General features: G+C 44.8%; 1 protein-coding gene across 5 annotated transcripts in view; it reads right to left on the reverse strand.

The window, feature by feature from the left end:
- Positions 1 to 17,850, reverse strand: part of Tmem108 (transmembrane protein 108) — a 290,470-nt gene that overhangs the window by 184,514 nt on the left and 88,106 nt on the right. Inside the window, exon 1 of one of the 5 annotated variants that reach the window (XM_031344800.1) lies at positions 2,375 to 2,702. The exons of the other annotated variants lie outside the window; for them this stretch is intronic. The gene's annotated coding sequence lies outside the window, so the exon portion shown is untranslated. Of the gene's footprint in view, positions 1 to 2,374; positions 2,703 to 17,850 lie in introns of those variants that run through there. 5 annotated transcript variants of the gene reach the window in all.

Here is a 17,850-nt window from a genome sequence, read left to right on the forward strand (position 1 = left end):
AAAAAAAAAAAAAAAAAAAAAAAAAAGTCAGAGCTCAAAGCCCAAGCAAGAATTTAACATATGATTTTGATGTTGAAGCTATATGTTAGTAGTGCATGTGTGATACTCAGTAAACTACATATACTGATAACTATAGACTAGCAAAGTGTGTGTGTGTGTGTGTGTGTGTGTGTGTGTGTGTGTGTGCTGAACATATGGTAATTTGTCTTTGGATATAATCAATGACTCTTCCTAACATTAACATGATGTACGTAGAAATTTTATCCTGACCAACAGTTCATCAATTAATTTCAGAAAACAGGAGTAGGTGAGAACAGTAGTTCCGCTCTTGGTCTGTAAATCTCGTAAATATTTGGTGAGAAATACAAGAGCGAGTTAAGATTGGTTTGAGATCAGCATCTCTTGGAAAAGTCCAGCCCCAAACCAGAACTGCCAGTACAGAGAAGGTAGCACTAAGATAACACATCCACATGTGCTCAAGAGACCTGAGCAACAGTGAGTCAAATTCCAGCCAGAGCAGGAGAGGGGAGCGCTACAGTAGCAACCAATGCTCTTGACTCCCACACGGCATGCTTTTCTTGCTATGTTCCCCAAGCAACATTAGTTAGCCAGAGGTTCTGTAAGCACCAAGGCTACTTAAGGCTGATGGAGGCTGGGCTTTGCATCTGCAATCACACAGCTGCACAAAAAGAAGAGGTAAGCGGTGAGTCACAGAGAGTCTCCTAAGAGCTTTTAACTGGAAATGGTAAATGATGGGCATATGCTTCATGGTCCTGTATCTAACTCCAACAGGGGCAAGACAGGCCAACTCTACCACAGGGATGTTGCAGATATATGATCACACTGTGAACCCCGAGATTGTGTTGTTTACTAGAAAAATCCATTTCTTGCTGTGGTGTGGCTTAGCCTTAGCCACACCTTTAATCCTTCTGGCTGGAATACAGACATAGCCTTTGTACACACCTTTACTCCCAAACAATGAAGGTAAAGTTAGTTTGTAGAAGGAAGCACCCATGTTTGAGAGTGATGCCAGCTGAATGGCAGACAAAGTGATGAATGAGAGAAAGATTTGACAGAATAGGATCTGCCCAACTCACAAAAAGAGAGAGGAAAGAGAGGCTACTTAAGAGAGCCAGTGCAGAGAGAAGGAGATGGGGCAGTTTTATAGGGAGAGTTTTGCAGAGACGGGTAGAAGAAAGAACAAGCTAGACACAGGTGAAGACAGAATGCGAAGGAGCCAGAACAGCTTGCCAGAGTTAAGTTTGAGGTCAAGTGGAGCAAAAAGTGAGAGGCTGAGAGAAGCCAGATTGAGTCAGTCAGTTTGGAGAGGAGTTTGAACCAGGCTGCTAGAGTTCAGAAAGAACTAGGAAGGGGTGAGCGTATTCAGCAGTAAGTCTCAGAGAGTGAAACTATTCTAGACTTAGATAAGATTGTATGGAGGCTAGAAGCTTCCAGGACTAGACCTAGGTTAGCAGAAGGAGGCAGGAAGCCTCCAAGACAACAATTATAACAGGTGAATAAAAGATAAACACAGGTAGAAGGCACTGACTGGACACTGTGGGGAGACATCACTAACTGCCATTGCAAAAGACAGTGTCACATGAGAATGGTGGGAAGCTTTCCACATTCATCTCTCCTCTGCTTTCAACTCCGTTCTTAGTTTGGATTCAGCATCTCATTTTATAATTGATTTAACCTTGCTCAAATCACATCAATAGCACACCAAAAGACTTTGCAGTGGCACATTAAGAGACTATTGGGGTACAAATTTATTTTTGAGGCACAGTCTTATGTGGTCCAGGCTGGCCTCTGTTCACTATGCAGTCCAGGTTAGCTTTGAACTATCGATTCTTCTGCTTCCATGCCCTGGGCACAGGAATCACAGGTATGTGACACTGTGCTGGCTGAGGTACAAATGTTTTTACCCATAATTTGAGCTACATTCTAACATTCAGTGTATTCATATTATTCATTACCTGACATTGCTCATCTCTATGTACCTATTAACACACACACACACACACACACACAGAGTACATATCCAACAACTCTGTGCTTCCTAAATATTTATTCTCAGACAGTTCTTTGAATTCAATAGTATCTCAGGCACAGAGGAAAGCCATTAAAGGCTTTGTTGACTTTTAAAATGCCTACGGAATCGCACTACTGTCTAAACACTATGTCTAAGTTCAGAGGCCACCAAAAAAATGAAAAGTAGGGAGAATCCAGGTCTGCTGCATTTGATAATGTTCTCCAGGGGCCGCCTGCCTTTCAAGGAACAAGGTTTCACAGGCACACCACGAGTGTGGCTTTCTATGCACATGCCTCCCTTTTATATCCCATCAAATCACGGAGCACACCACTGGCCACTTACCGCAGTCTCCACAGGCTTCCTTTGACTCGGACACTGAAGAATTACTCTTTGCGAATGATCCACTGGGAGGCATTTTGCTAGACAATGTCAGAATTCCTGCTGGAAACACTGCCGTGACCACAGAGCTTCCATCCAAGGCAAAAATGGGAGAGCTTAAAAGGCAAGCCCTTGGTCGGCAGAGATGCTGGATGAGAGAAGAGGGGATGATGGGGGAAGCATTCCCTCACAGCTCCTCTGATGAGTCTGAAATCCAGCCCGAGATGGAGCTCACCTGCAGCGGGCTGACGGACTAACTTCCCTTCACTCCCTTGTTAGGAAAGTGAGGCTGTAACTAAGAGCACTGGTCTCACAGAGCTGCTGTGAAGGATTAAATGGAATAATGCATTAAAACCACTTAGAATACATGGTAGGCACTCGGCAACTGTTACAGTAATTTCTTTTCTCTGTGTTTTGCCAAATGCCTCTCCTCGAGCCAACCGAGCTGAGATATTAAGAGATAATTAAATTTTAGGCCGAAGGGGGTGGCTTTGGAATGCACCTGCTCCCGAGAAATTCAAGGGCTGGCTGGGCTTCTTTGGCTCTACTCTATAAAATCATGGAAAAGCTCCCTGTGCATCTGTGCTGTGAGTTTCACAAGTTCTGCGGCTGGGCTTCTAAACGCAGGGCCTCTTAGGTCTAGACTCTGGGAAGTAGAGGCTTATGGGAAGTAGAGGCTTATGGATTCAAGCTTGCCAAACCAGATGCTCATTGTCCACAGCTTGAAGCACCTTCCCATAGCAGCAAGACCCACAGCTATGCAGAGAGGGTGCAAGGACTCTTGGTGGCTCTGGCTTGAACCCTTCAGGAGACCAGAGGTCACAGCCTTTGGCTCTTCACAGGCTCTTGCCTTCACTTGCTAGTTTCAGCTGATTCCCACCCGCTTCGCAACTGTCTTAGCTTCTTGCGGATCCTATCCTCAGCGACGTTCTTGAGCTCTTCAGCCATTTTTGCCTCCTAGTGTTGTAGCTCAGAACTTTGGGTGCTGGAGTCCCTAACGCTTGAATGTGTGGGAGCCCTGCTGATTTCTCGGAGAGGTCTCAACCGACACCAGAGACAGCACCTCAACTCGACTCACCAGGGGTCTGGAGCCAGCCCGAGAGATTAAAGCCAGAACTGAGAGCCCAGTATTCTTAAGGACTAAAACTTTGATCCGCCCTCCTGCCTGGAGTTCTTGCTTTGATATGTCCGTTTCCCCGCTCTCACCTATCTGCCGAAAGGCTTGACTCTGTTGCCTCAAGGATATATATTTTCCGTTTCTTTAAGTAAAGTACACACCTCGATAAGAACACTTTCCTGGTGTTGTCTCTCTTTTCTCCCTACCCGCTTATCTTACAGAATCTCGAGTTCCCCTGTTCGTGAATCACCCACGGAATGAAGTGAAACTGCGGGCCGGTTTCCTTCATGGATGCCTCTGGATATTACAGCTCTGAGCCCTAAGTCCCAAGTCCTCTAGCTCTCACTGACTTTGGAATTCGGATCTGCTTCTTGGTGTTTCAACTCTGGGCCTCAAGGACCCTCTGCTCCTGGTGTCTCTCTGGAACTTCTACTGCCAGATTGGAAGCCCTGGGTTTCTGCCTGCATTTCATGTAATCAGAACAGCCTCTTCTACCCATGATAAAGACAAAAGTATACAAAGGGCATTTGGGAGAAGTCTTTATGAGGACCTAACACTGCAGCACTGGATGTCCCCGGGTCGCAGATAAAAGAGAACCTCCCACACTAAGTAGTTAAAGTCTGGGGAACATCCTGGTTACACAGTCCAAACAGGGCATCATAGGTAAGCCATGTTAACTGTGGGACTGTAATTTGCACCAATCACAGCACAGCTTCCAGACTGTGGGACTGTAATTTGCACCAATCACAGCACAGCTTCCAGTCTCACTAAGACTATTCACAACTCTCATAAAGACCAGACGACAGGCTTTGAATAAGAACCAATCGGAAGCCATGTATAGATAGACACAGCCTCGTATTGGTCAGTCATGAACTATCTGCTGGGTCACTGTGAGGAGTGCTCTTTCTCTTGACCTAATTTGATGATGGCTGCTACAAGGCCCAGAGCAGCCAAGGCTGGGCCTCGAGGGCAGTAGAGGGCAAGGCCATCTGGGGGCTCCTAGGCCTTGCCAGAGTGATATGACACTGCCACTGCAGGAGAGAGAAGCTGGAATAAGGCCTCTTGAAGCTGAAGCCATTGCCAGAAACTGGGGGTGGGGGAGATGAGTTCCTGCAGCAGACGTAGTTTTCTTAAGATATCTATGAAGTGTTTAGAGCAGCCAGGTTACCATGACAACAGTCTAGTGGTCACCAAAAGGGAGACTGTTTAGTGTGCAGTTTCCTGCTTAAGGCAGTTGGGTGCAAGGGAAGGTCTAGGAGCTGTCGGAGTCACGTCAGGCCTCCAGAAGCCTGACCTACATGTAGGCATGAAACGGCAATTACAATAAAGACTTGTCATCAGGTGGTAGTGGCGCATGCCTTTAATCCCAGCACTTGAGAGGCAGAGGCAGGCGGATTTCTGAGTTCGAGGCCAGCCTGGTCTACAGAGTGAATTCCAGGACAGCCAGGACTATACAGAGAAACCCTGTCTCAGAAAACCACCACCACCACCACCAACAACAAAAGACTTGTCATTAACATTGTTGTGTCTGTGTGTGTATCCATGTATGTATATGTCTATGTGCATGATGCATGTGCACATGTGTGAAGGTGTATGTATTAAGCCAGAGAACAACCCTCACTGTTATTCTTCAGGGGCTATCCATGACTTATGAATGAGAGACAGTCTCTCTCTGACTGGGACTCACTGAATTGGATAAGATGGCTGGTCAATCCAACCATAGGGACCCACCTGTGTTCACTAACTTGTGCTGGGATTCCAAATGCATGCCAGGAGAGGCCCACCCACCACCACACAGCAGAGGTGAGCAGAAGACACTCAGAGGCCACTCTCTCCACAGCAGGATCCACCATGATGCGGCAAGTACGTGGTAGAGAGGTGGGAGAGAAGGAGAAGCTGAAGAGTTTGAACACTATGAAGGAAGAGGAACTGGAGACATGGGTGTGGAGAGGAACAACCTGATGAGAGTAGCCTATGCAGTCACCTGAGGCCATACTGAAATCTCAGTCTGTGCTGCCAGTGAGGGACTTGTCTGGGTCTGTGGCCAGCAGCAGGGGTCTCTGTCAGTGTTTGTGGCCCGTATTACCATCAGAGGCTGTTGCCTAGCACCATGTTGATATCCAAGGGCTGCACATAGCTGGCCTAGCGCCTCACTGCCTGCAGCCCATGTGGGAGAGCGGGCCCTGCACCTCACCTCACCTGGGCAGCACAGTAGTGATGGCACTGGTGGCAGGGACATGGGAGGGGGGCTGGCCCTGAGGTGTGAGAGTCAGGGAGCTCGCTCCACCCCCTTGCCAGCTAAAAGGACACCCTGGTGGTGTGGGTGCAGGAGATTGGGCAGGCTAACCAACTCAGCTACCACCTAGGCCCAGATCCAGGGCTTCGAGTTGGGCCACCCCAACATCTACCCCATCTATGAACAGCTGGGGGCATGAAGGGGAGGGGTCACGCCCAACCAGAGCCACATGATTTCCACGACACAGACCAACAACAGGATACCTAAGAGGAGTCCGCATGAGGATCCAGTATTGACAGAGTAAGCCAGAGGCCTCAGCCCAGACCAGTCACTCAGTGCAATGAGCATTTACAGGTAACAATGGACAGACAAAAGGGTATGCTGTGTGACACACTGTGACATACTACAGCTTCCATGGTAAGAATTTGTTTTGTTTTGTCCTGGCTGGTTTTTATTTTTTATTTTCTTTTGGAAGGGTTACAACGGTGGAGAGCGGATACAAAGGGATGCAGAGATGAGAGGGAGTGGGGTACATGATGTGAAATTCATAAAGAGTCAATAAAAAGTTAAAAAACCAAACCAAACCACCACAACAAATACAAGCATGTCCACTGCTTTTTAAAAATGTGGGTTCTGACAGTTCACACTCAGGTCTTCATGCTTGGAAGGCCAGCATTTTTATTGGCCAAGATATTGCCACAGCCTAAAGTCAACCTTCCTGAAAAAATTATGTTATGCGTAAGAGTGTTTTGTCTACATGTACATGCCTGATTATCACAAAAGACAATGTCAGATCCGATGACACTTTGTTACAGACAGTTGTGGGGTATCATGTGGTGCTGAGAATTGAACCCAGGTCCTCTGGAAGAACAGCCAGTGTGTTCTTAACCACTGAGCCCTCTCTCTAGCCCCATCAACCTTCTCAGTGGCACTTAGCTCCCAGCCAAATATTCTCAGGAGTACATGGGCCATTCTATCTTGTCTTAGAATCATATAATCTGTGCTAAAGCCAAGATTGAGTCTAGGCCTCTTGATTGCTAGCCTCATGAATTTTCTGGTCAGTGAGAACATCATGTCTGGAGTAGTTTTTGACATACTAATCCACTTGATTCCGCTCAAATCGAGGTTAACTTTCTTGGGGTCAATTTTCATTTCTTCTGAAACATCTACCTAGTTAAGGGCACATCGTACAACCAACACTGCTGAAGTGTGGCCTAAGTACATAGGGGAAACAGATCTAAGTGCTGAATCCAAGCTCTCTGCAGCCTAGAGGTAGGACTCAAGTCTGAAATTAAATCTATTCTGCTCACCAGCTTAATGACACTGTTAGTTGTTTTTAATTAAGTCACCCTAAATTGCTACACTGAATGAATTTTAAGAGCTTGTGAAAATGCTGTGTCTCAATGTACTATAACGAGAGAGGGGGGGAGGGAGAGAGAGAGAGAGAGAGAGAGAGAGAGAGAGAGAGAGAGAGAAAATTGTTTAACAGGGTTAGGTAAGGGTATTTCTAAGAACAGCTTTAAAGTGTTTTTCCAGCTAATAAAGTCTAGACATTCCCGAAGGTTTATCATGTCCTCCAGGTCTAGGTTCTGGGAGTTAAATTCTTATTCTTCCTAAGCAAACCTCTGACTGTCCTTATTTATTAAAGAGAATCCACGACCCTGGTAAGCAAAGGAGCCATAGAAGGACCCAGGAAACAAGATTTCCGCCCAAACTGTTGGCAGCCATTTTTAAAGCAATGGTAAAGACGGATTTCCTCATTTTATTCCCTTTAACTTAACTTTCCAGAATCTTCATGGGAAGGCAGGCATGCGCCATCGTCATCCCCATCCCCACGTCTCAGCCTTAAGGAAGGCTCGTCGTAGATACCCCTTGATTGAAAGAATGAACTACAGTCAATATGTCACCGTTACACCGAGAAACAGAAACTGATGCCGCCTCTTCCTGGGAGACAGCCTGGCTGAAGCCGTAATGCCCACTCCCAGCAGACCAGCTGTTTGCACAAAAATATGCCACCGCTGTTCCTTAGCAACCAATGCTGTTCTTCAAAGGTTTCGCGGCTGCAGAGCTAGACATTCCCAAAGGTTTACCATGTAAACCCTCTTCTTCTGCCTTGTGTATCTAACAGGAAGCAGAGATCCTGATGGGACTGAGTGTTCTGCCCTCATCAAGCTGTGGCCACAAGAAGGCAGCCACTGCTCTGATCTCAAAGAAACCAAGTCAAGGCATCAGCCATCACTTGGTGTGCAGGCCAAGTGGAGACGAGGAGAGGCGGACTCTGCTCAAATGTTTGGCATTTACTCTGGCATTCAATTCTCCCTGCACTTCTTTAATCTCCTTTTCCTATTCTGCCTCTGAAGGGGGACCAATGAAATATGCTGTAATTAGGATCCTGAGATGCTGTGGAATGGTTAAACACTGAAACTTCTATTACGGAAAGTGATAGGATACCATTTATTTGACAACCTGCCATTAAAAAATTTAGTATGTATAAAAATTAGTTCTACTGATACCCAAACACAGAGGGAATATATGTATCTCAATGCTTCATTAAATTAACCAATAAGTTGTGTGTGTGTTTACATGTATGTATGCATGTAGACACATGACATACAGGAGCCAGAGGTCAACTTTGGGTCTCTTTTATAGCTTTCCACCTTATTTTTTCAGACAGGGTCTCTCACTGAATCTGAGGTTTGAGATTTTGGCTACTCTGGTGGTCAACAAGCCTCCTTCATTCATTGCTGGGTCCACAGGCTTGTACCTCCACACACGGTGTTTTACATGGGTTCTGGGGATCCAAACTCGGGTTGTCATACTTGCCCTGCTAGCATTTTACCCACTGAGCCACTCCCTCCTCCAGCCCCTGGTTCATAAACTTTAGGTTTAGCTTTATTACTATCATTTATTTCCAGAATTAAATTCCCAGTTGAATGTCAATGACTCCCTCTCCCACAAGTTTCTATTAGACTTCTTCTAGTTGTTTAAAGAATTTCTCATTATGTGTGGCACATAATGACTACAAAGTCGATTTACGTTTCACGGCAGACATAGATATACGGCAATGTGAGTTCCACGGTGGTTTACCCACTGAAATCCTCTGAGACAGGATGTGTAAAGTCAGCACCTGGTTCAGATCAATACTGCTCATGTGTTCATTCACTTGCACACGTGTTGGCTGGTTGGTCTATTCAAAAAGTAGTTTTTGAGCATCTTGCTGCCCTGAGTTAGGTGATGAGCCAGAGATACAACAAGACAAATGTTTCTCCTGACCTCTAAACATAGGTGTGCATATGTATATGTGTATGTACATATGTATATATGTACATATACATATATATACATATAAATATACATATATAAAATTATAGGCATAGAGAGGGACAGTTAAAAATAATGCAGCATACCATTGCTAATGAGGGGAATGTCAGGACAGTTGCTGAAGGAACGAGCACTTAGCAACATCTCCTCCTTTAGACCTGGAGAGACTGAGGGAGGACTTCCTGAAGGAGGCAGTGATGGAACAGGACTGTGTAAGCATTCTGAAAAGAATGGGCACCCAGTCTGGTTAGAGGTGGAGGCAGAAGGTATGGGTGGGAATCAAAGAAAGAAACTCTCTCCCGGTGTAGCTGGGTTGGGATAATGTGGTCAAGGGAGGTAAACCAGGGCCAAATCAGAAATGGTGTGTAAGCCAAGAGAGGGGAGGCAGTAAAGGACCTTGAGAGGAAGAAGGTATTCATAGGCATGGCCTGGTCCCCCTGCCACTTAGCTTCTGCCAGAGTGATGCTGTACCACCAGACCACTTCTCCCCTCGGACTGCAATGCTGGCTCTGCCCTACTTCAGAGACTACTCAGAACACTTAATAACTCTACAAACTAGCCCCTCCAGTTTTCAGCATAAGACTTCTTTGGAAGACAGAGGTCGGTGAGATGACTTGGTGGGTAAACACACTTGCCATGCATGCCCAACCACCTGAGCTCCACCCTCGGAACTCACAGCAGGAGAGAACTGACACTCAGGTGTTCTCCTCTGACCTCAATACACCCACCGTGGTGTGTATGTTCTCTCCCCGAGCATGCACGAGCAGAATCTAGCTCATCTCACCTTTTAGGTAACAGAGGTTATAAATTGAACTGTGGTCTGAGGCTATGACTCCCAAAGCAAAAATAAAGAAGCAGAACTTCAAACTACAGAACTTCTCACAGGAAAAGGACAATGGCAAAATGAAACTGTAACCTGCAGAAGTGCAGCAAACAACCAGCTACCCGAGAGGAGGGCAACATGCAAAGTACATCAGGAATTATACAACTCAACAGCAAAAAGAAAAAAAAAGACAGCATTAAAAAAATCTCAAAGATCCAAGTATGCTGGGTCATACCTATAATCTCAGCACTCAGGAATCGAACACAGGAGAATCAGGAGTTCAGTCCAGCCTGGCTTCCAAAGAATTCAAGTCCAGCCTGGATTCCATCTTTCTCCAAAACAATACAAAGGGCAGGGGCAAAAGACTTTAATTGCCCTTTTGTCTGGTCTGGAGAAGGTGCTCGACATCATTAATTGTTAGAGAAGTGCTAATAACATCCATAGTGTGGCATCTCCTACTCTAGGTGGGCTACTAGCAAATAGGTGAGTTCCGTTAGGGTACAGGGACTAGGAAAGGCTTGTATGCTGTTGGCAGGAAAGCAGATTGATAGAGTTATGGGAGACAGTACTGGACATCTCAAAAAGCTAAAAAGAGAATAAGAATACGATCCAGCAGCATCCCATTACTCGGTATTTATTTACCCAAAGGAAATCAATCAGGATGTCAAAGAGATACCTGCACTCAACAAAGAGCTCACTGCAGCCCTCTTCACAATAACCAAGATTCAGAAACAGCCTGTGCCCATCACTACATCAGTAGATAAGTGGATCAGAGACAATGTGGCATTTATACTCAGGGCATTATCCAGTCTTTACAACATGGGAGAATCTGGGGATGTCATATCAAGTGAAATAAGGCAAGCACAGAAAGATAACTACGGTTTTACTATTTGATGACTATTGTATACTTTGTGGACTTTAAAGAAGTTGAACTCAGAAACAGTATAGAATAGTGGCCTCCAGGGGGTGCCATGGGAAAAATGGAGCACTTGGATTAAAAAAAAAAAAAAAAAAGTTCCTCTAGAGGATGAATACATTCTGGGGATCAATCAAATGTTCAGTGTGGTAACTACTGTTAGTGTATTGGATATTTTACTCACTGCAGTGATAAGATACCTAACTGAAACAGTTAAATGTAAGGATTAATGCTGGCTCACAGTTCTGAAGGGCACAGTCCATCTTGACAGAGAAGGATGGGGTGGGAGCCTGAGGTGGTTGGTTACATTGTGTCTACAGTCAGAGAGAAGACAGAGACTGAGGCTGATGCTCAGAGCATTCCTCAACCCCCTTTCAGTCTAGAATCACACACATTTAGGATGGATCTTCCCTCTTCAGTTTTAAACGTCTCTGGAAATATCTTCACAGACACACCGAGAGGTGTGTATCCTAGGTAATTCCAAACTCAGTCAAGTTAACAATGAAAATTACTTATCACAATTGGTAACAACAATATATTATAGACTTAAATTTTACTATGGCAAACCATACTTTAAATATATTTACCTACAAGTAAGTAAAAAATGGTAAGAGGATGAGGTAAAAGACATGTAAACTGACTTAATTAACATTGCATCCATGTATCAAACCATCATTAAATACACTCAACTTTTACTCTCGTTATGGTTTAGGCAAAACTTATGGGAATAAACAAATATGAACAGTTTCTTTGAAGACCTGGAAGACTCTGAGTTTTGAATAAAGCTCCAAATCCAAGCTCCTGGTAGACATTCTTCTCTGTAGCAACAACTAGAGGGTAAAGTTCGATTTGGGCATGTTCTCTTATAAACATGCTATAAATGTCCTCAACATACGTGAAAGCTGAGATTGCCTCTCAATGATTTCCATCAGGAATGTCACTTCAGAAAACCTATGCTAAAATCATGTCAGGAGCCTGTTTTTATATTTTGAATGCACAGAAGACTTTTGAAGGAAAGCTCAAACTTTCTCCAGAGTTAGCATCATCAAATTAAAATATGATATCATCCGAGCAGTATCCTCATGGAAGGCAACGTCTTTAAAAAACTTAATATGCCTAGGGGGAAAAAACCAACACAGTTAAACCAGACTCTTTGGCTCCTAAGTCATCCTATGTATTTCTCTACTGTCTCATGACAAATATCTATTACACACTTTAATTATTGCTTACAATGTTTCCCGAGAAGCCCAATGAGAGCCACCAGCTTTGCAGGCAGCATGTATCCACAGTACAAGTTAATCACTGCCTAAGAGGTTGCTCTTCTAACCTGGGAGAACATTTGACAGAATCGCCAACATGCCACAACCCTGCCCCTTCTAACCTTAACTTTTAAAGCCCTTGACTGACTTTTTAAGACAACATGGGCAAATGCTAGGTTTGATTTTATCAGTAATGAAATCATACATATGAACTACAGCCCACATTTCTCTAAGATACAGTTCCTAAGAACTGTTAGAGAGTATTTAGAAAAATGGTACCCGTGTGTGCTTATAGACAATCAACCACAAGCCTAGCTCATCCCAGAGTAAGACATAGTTTAGGTATACCTTTAAAAACAAATGAAATATATAATGCTATATGCAATCTTTATTTAATAAGTAGATTTTGATAATAGCCCAATTTTCTCTCTCATCTTCTGACCATTTGTTCATCATTAAATAAGAATATAATTCCTTAGAACCAGGAAGTATGAAAAGTATTCTTCTTTGTAGAATGTATATAATAATGGGGTATCACTCATACCTCAAAGGGCATGCCTGCTAAACTATGGCCCTGTGAGTCTACAAGAAAAATGCTAAGGAAACAGAAAAACTGAAAAATATAGTAAAGAATTTATATTTATATATATATATATATATATATATATTCTTTTCTAGCCTTCTGCTTGTGTGTGTATAGTGTCTATTTGTATAGAGTGTACATTTGTTGTACGTATAAGTATGTTTGCATGTGGGGGGTGCACATCTGTGTGTATGCCTATCCACATGTGTCTGGACACATGTGTACAAGTGCCTGTGCATCCACATGTATGGGCATGTGGAGACTGAAGTTAAGATCAGATGTTTTCCTGAATCCCTCTTTATGCAACGAGGCTCTGAACCCAGAGCTCGCAGGTTCAGTTACTTGCTTTGGGATTCTCTGCCTCTGCCTCAAGCCCACATCGCTTTTATATGGATTTTGGTCCTCATGACTGTGTGGCAAGCGCTTGCTTTACTCACGTATCCACCTCCCTAGTGACCCACTCTCCCACTTTTGTGATAAGCCACTATGTGTGACTAGCCTAATACGCTCTACATAATCCAGGCTGGCCTCCCACTTGTATCAATCCTCCTGCCTCAGCTTCCTAAGTGTTGGAAATCGAGCTGTGCACCAGTGTATCCCTCAGGAGGGGATTGCGAAGACTTGCTATCTGGAAGAGATGCCTCGTTATCAGTACAGCCATAATTCTTCTCTCTTCTCTTGCTAAGACCTGACACAGCCACAGTACGGTTAGGGAAACCCTGAGTAAACGACACACTTGACTGGAGTTTCCCTATGTTTTGCACTCGTGTTCCATTTTCTGTTCCTGGATCCAATTCAAGACACTTGCTGTTTTGCTCATTAGGTCTCTGTGTCCCCCCCTTCAACCCCAACAGGCCTCTTTCCTGACCTTGGTACTTTGGAAAAGCTCCTCAGGCCTTTTGCTTTGTGGCTGTGAAACTTTGCAAGAATACCCTAGAGGTGAGGGACCATTTTCATTACATCCTGTCAGGGTATACATTCTAGTGGCATCACTTTGGTCACATGGTTAAGGTTGTGTCTCCAAGCACTAACTTAAAATGTGCTGCCAAGTCAAAACCCTGCAAAGCTGCAGTAATTAAGCTTTACTTACTGACTTGGGACATATCAGATAATCTCCAGCATATGTTATGAACACCATAATAATAACTACTTTATGAGAGACACTTGAGTCTCCAGGAATACATCATTTCTCAAAGTTTTACCCTATTTTAGCATTCATCCAAGGGACTTTTCTATTCCCCTCAGCCACCCACCCCCATCTTGTTCTCTACCTGTCACTTCCATACTTAAGAAATGCAATTCTGGGGCTGGAGAGATGGCTTAATGGTTAAGAACACCGGCTGCTATTCCAGGGCCTAGGTTCAATTCCCAGCACCCACAGTGTCTCACAACTGTCTAGAATTCCAGTTCCAGGGGGTCTGACACATTTCCCAGGCCTCTGTGTATGGCAGGCATGCACATGGTGCAGAAATACACATACAGACAAAACACTTGCACATAAAAATAAATAAATCTTTTTAAAAAGAAGGGCAATTCTTTAAGAAACTTGGGTTGCTCCTCTCCTCTCCACTTACAGTGTTATGGTCTTGTGGGTATTTATTTCATTCTTGTGTCATAATCCACTATACGACCTTTGTTGCTAAATTTGCAGCCATGTCGACAGCTGGGGGCTCTTTCAGATGAGCTCCTCTCTGCCCTTCTGATGTTCATGTCCATCCTCTCTCTCCCTTCCTCCCCTGCCCTCTTTCTCCTTCTGAGCCTTTTCTTGCTTTCTGGTCCTACACAGCACTCTCGACTCAGCTTGTATTTTCCACTCTCTGCTGTAAACCCAGCCATTACTACAGAAACTCTATTTGTTTTGCTAGAAAATGATATTTAAAATCAAGGCTTGGGTACTATACTTGCTCATTGTTCTCAGCAGCCATAACTAGAAAAGACATGGGTATGTTATTTATAAAAACATACATCTTATTGTTATCAGCATATGCACTGAAGCATGAAGCACTCGGCAGCCACTCCAACCATAAGCCAATAAATGCCACAGGATTCAGGTTTAAGCCAGTGGTTCTCAATCTGTGGGTCACGACCCCTTTGGGAGGTACAACAACCTGTTCACAGGGGTCGCCTATCAGATGTCCTGCATATCAAATATTGATACTATGATTCATAACAGTAGCAAAATTACAGTTATGAAGCAGCAATGAAATAATTTTATGCTTGGGACTCATCACAGCACACGGAACCATATTAAGGGTTACAACATTAGCAAGGCAGTCAGACCAGAGAAAGAAGTGTTTCAATAAAGAAATCTCTTGGGTTTTTCTTTTTTTTTTTTTTTTTGGTTTTTCGAGACAGGGTTTCTCTGTGTAGCTCTGGCTGTCCTGGAACTCACTCTGTAGACCAGGCTGGCCTTGAACTCAGAAATCCGCTTGCCTCTGCCTCCCAAGTGCTGGTATTAAAGGCGTGCACCACCACTGCCCGGCAAGAAATCTCTTAATCTAAGATTTCTCAAATACATTAAAGTCTTTGCACACTCTTCAAGCAGGTGAGCCTCGGGACCGATGAGAAAATACTGAAATGGTCACTAACTGGGTTTGCTTAAATAAAATGTTCTCAGCAGCAGCTACTCCATCATGCCAACTTCATGTTAAAGATGTGCAAGTGGAGGCTCTGAGGGCTTTGGGGAAGTTGCCAGTCCCAGAGCTTTCTTCTTCCATGCAGCTGCTCCTGGGAGCATCAGAGAAACAGCAGGAGGCACTGAGGGCTGGGGAGGTGCAGGGAGGCAGGGCATGCAGTACAGGGCCCAGGAAGAGCACAGGTCCTAGTGTGGGTGCAGCCTTCTCCCCCTTCCTCGTTCACAGCAGCAGATTTAGGGTCTGCCCAGGGCCTGTGGGGATTATACAGCAAACGATGCTTCTGCCGCCTTGGGCAACTGGCTTCATCTCGCTGTTCCTCTGTTTTCTCACCTGTAAACCAGATTACAGCACCTTTCATGTTGCAAAGCGATGACAATCGGAGAGGAAAGAGATTAATGGAAACTCTTCTGCCTCCTAAGTGGTTTTGCTTTTGAGCTGTTATGAGGATAAAATTCAACGATGCTATTAAAGATGAACTCTACAAACACACTCCCTTCTTTTCCTTCCAAACACCTCCAGATGAATGCACCGGAGAGCTAAGAGCCTGGGGAGTCTGGACTGAATACACCAACTTGTAAGATATGGAAGAGGACACTTTCGCAAAGTCCTTATTTCAAAAGATTCAGACTTAAGTGGCACCTATTTCTGACATGCAACAAACCTAAGTGGGATAAGCTCTAGCACTAATTAATGTCCCCAACTCCCAAGTCTTAACGTTCTCATGAGCAGAATACAGCCTCTCTCCATCTTAAAGGGCTACCAGCCTTCTTATTGTAAATCCCGCTTGTTCAAGAGAGCAACTGCACTCTCTCCCGGAGACAATGACAACCCTCTACCTGTATCAAAGGCTTAGGCTCTGTCTTCTCCAAGCTCTGTAGGCCACAGAGAGCAGTTCAGGCACCAAGGAAACCTGACACTAAGGCATCTTTACCCATTTCTTTGTTTCCTGGGCATTTGGGTCATCCTCAGCAATTAGTTAATTTTAAATCAGTAGGGGGGAAAAGGAAGAAATACCCGCATTTCCACAGCTGACATGTCAGCTATGTAATCCCTATTCTTGGGATAAGAAGAACCAGAAGTTTGGATGCATGAGTATGTAAGTGTACCATGTGCGTCTGTGCATACATGTGCGTCCATGTGTGGATGAAGGCCAGAGGATGATGTTCAGGTAGCTTCCTCAATTGTTCCCATTGATTTAAGAGGAGCTTGTCGGCAAGGCCCAGGAATCCCAGGTCCACCAACCACTGCAGGGATCACAGGCACATACCCCCTGTTGATAGGAGTGCTGAAGATCTGAACTCAGGTCCACAGGCTTCCACATCAAGCACTTTACCCACTGAGCCATTGCCGTACAACCAAGCAGAAACTGTAGCAATTTTAAAGCATCACTGATAAATGCCCGAACTTCCATTTGAAAACCAGTTTAAAATTAAGACTATAGTAGAGCTGGCTGAGGCCTTCTTCTTCAAGTGTTATTTAGCATCTAGGGCAGAAAAGGCTGGGACCTTGGGGGCAGGCACAGAGCCGAGCCGCAGTGTCTGCATCAAGGGGGTGGGGAACCTGGGATAAGACTAGTTGTCATGGAAGCCACATCTGTTCTCTGAAATGAGAGGAAATACTGAAACATGCCCAAGGCGTGTGCTACAGATTTTGCCACTAATTATACCTGGGTTTGAACTGGGGCCAACATGGAGACCATGGCGCTTTCCCAAGTCTCTCTGCGAATCAGAGACTTCCTTTACCTGCCCCATAGACTAATGCAATCGAACAGAGAGAATGCCCTGAATGGCTCCAATATGCTCACCCATGTGACATCTTGCATTCTGCCTTATCGATGCTACCCAGAGGGTGGTGCTGACAGAAATGGACATGGTTCCTCTGCCAATGCAGGGGTGGATGTCAGGTCCTCACTGTGATTTAGGAAACTACAGCCATGAAAGACTCTGGGCCTCATTCTGCAATTTAACAACCACAATCTTACCTTTCAGCCAGGATATGAATCACTTCTGCCCAATACTTTCCCTTCTGAGCCCTTCCTTTGATCTGCCATTTAACAGCACTGAATCAGAGCCACACACACAGTGGGGTACCTTGCGCCAGCCAGCATCACAACATAAAAGACTGGAGTTTGTTTTAGATAATGATGCTGCTGGATGGGGGACAAATCCCCAAGTACAACACTGGGTGGAACAAGATTTGATTTTTTTTTTTCCCCACAAAACTTCTTGGTTATATTTCCCTTTCCTCTGCCAAGGGATGCCCAGCTAACATGCTGTCCTCTCCTAGCTAGAGAGGTCCTCACTCGCACCAGGAGGAAAAGAAGTTAGTGCCCAGGTTGACAGGATCTATGCTTGAGGACATGGCTGCTGCCACCCAGGTCAGGAGACTGTCCTCTCTCTTCCAGCAGAGCCCACTGCAGTTTTCACAAATGACTGAGCAGTCAGCCACTGAATCACACTGATGACTATCACATCGAACAGAAGGCCCATAGGCCAAGATGTGGTGTTTAAGGGGAAGTGATCTTGCTAGCTAAAAGCAGCCGGGGGGGG

This window comes from Mastomys coucha, unplaced genomic scaffold (assembly GCF_008632895.1).
Source record: "Mastomys coucha isolate ucsf_1 unplaced genomic scaffold, UCSF_Mcou_1 pScaffold23, whole genome shotgun sequence".
NCBI lineage: Eukaryota > Metazoa > Chordata > Mammalia > Rodentia > Muridae > Mastomys > Mastomys coucha.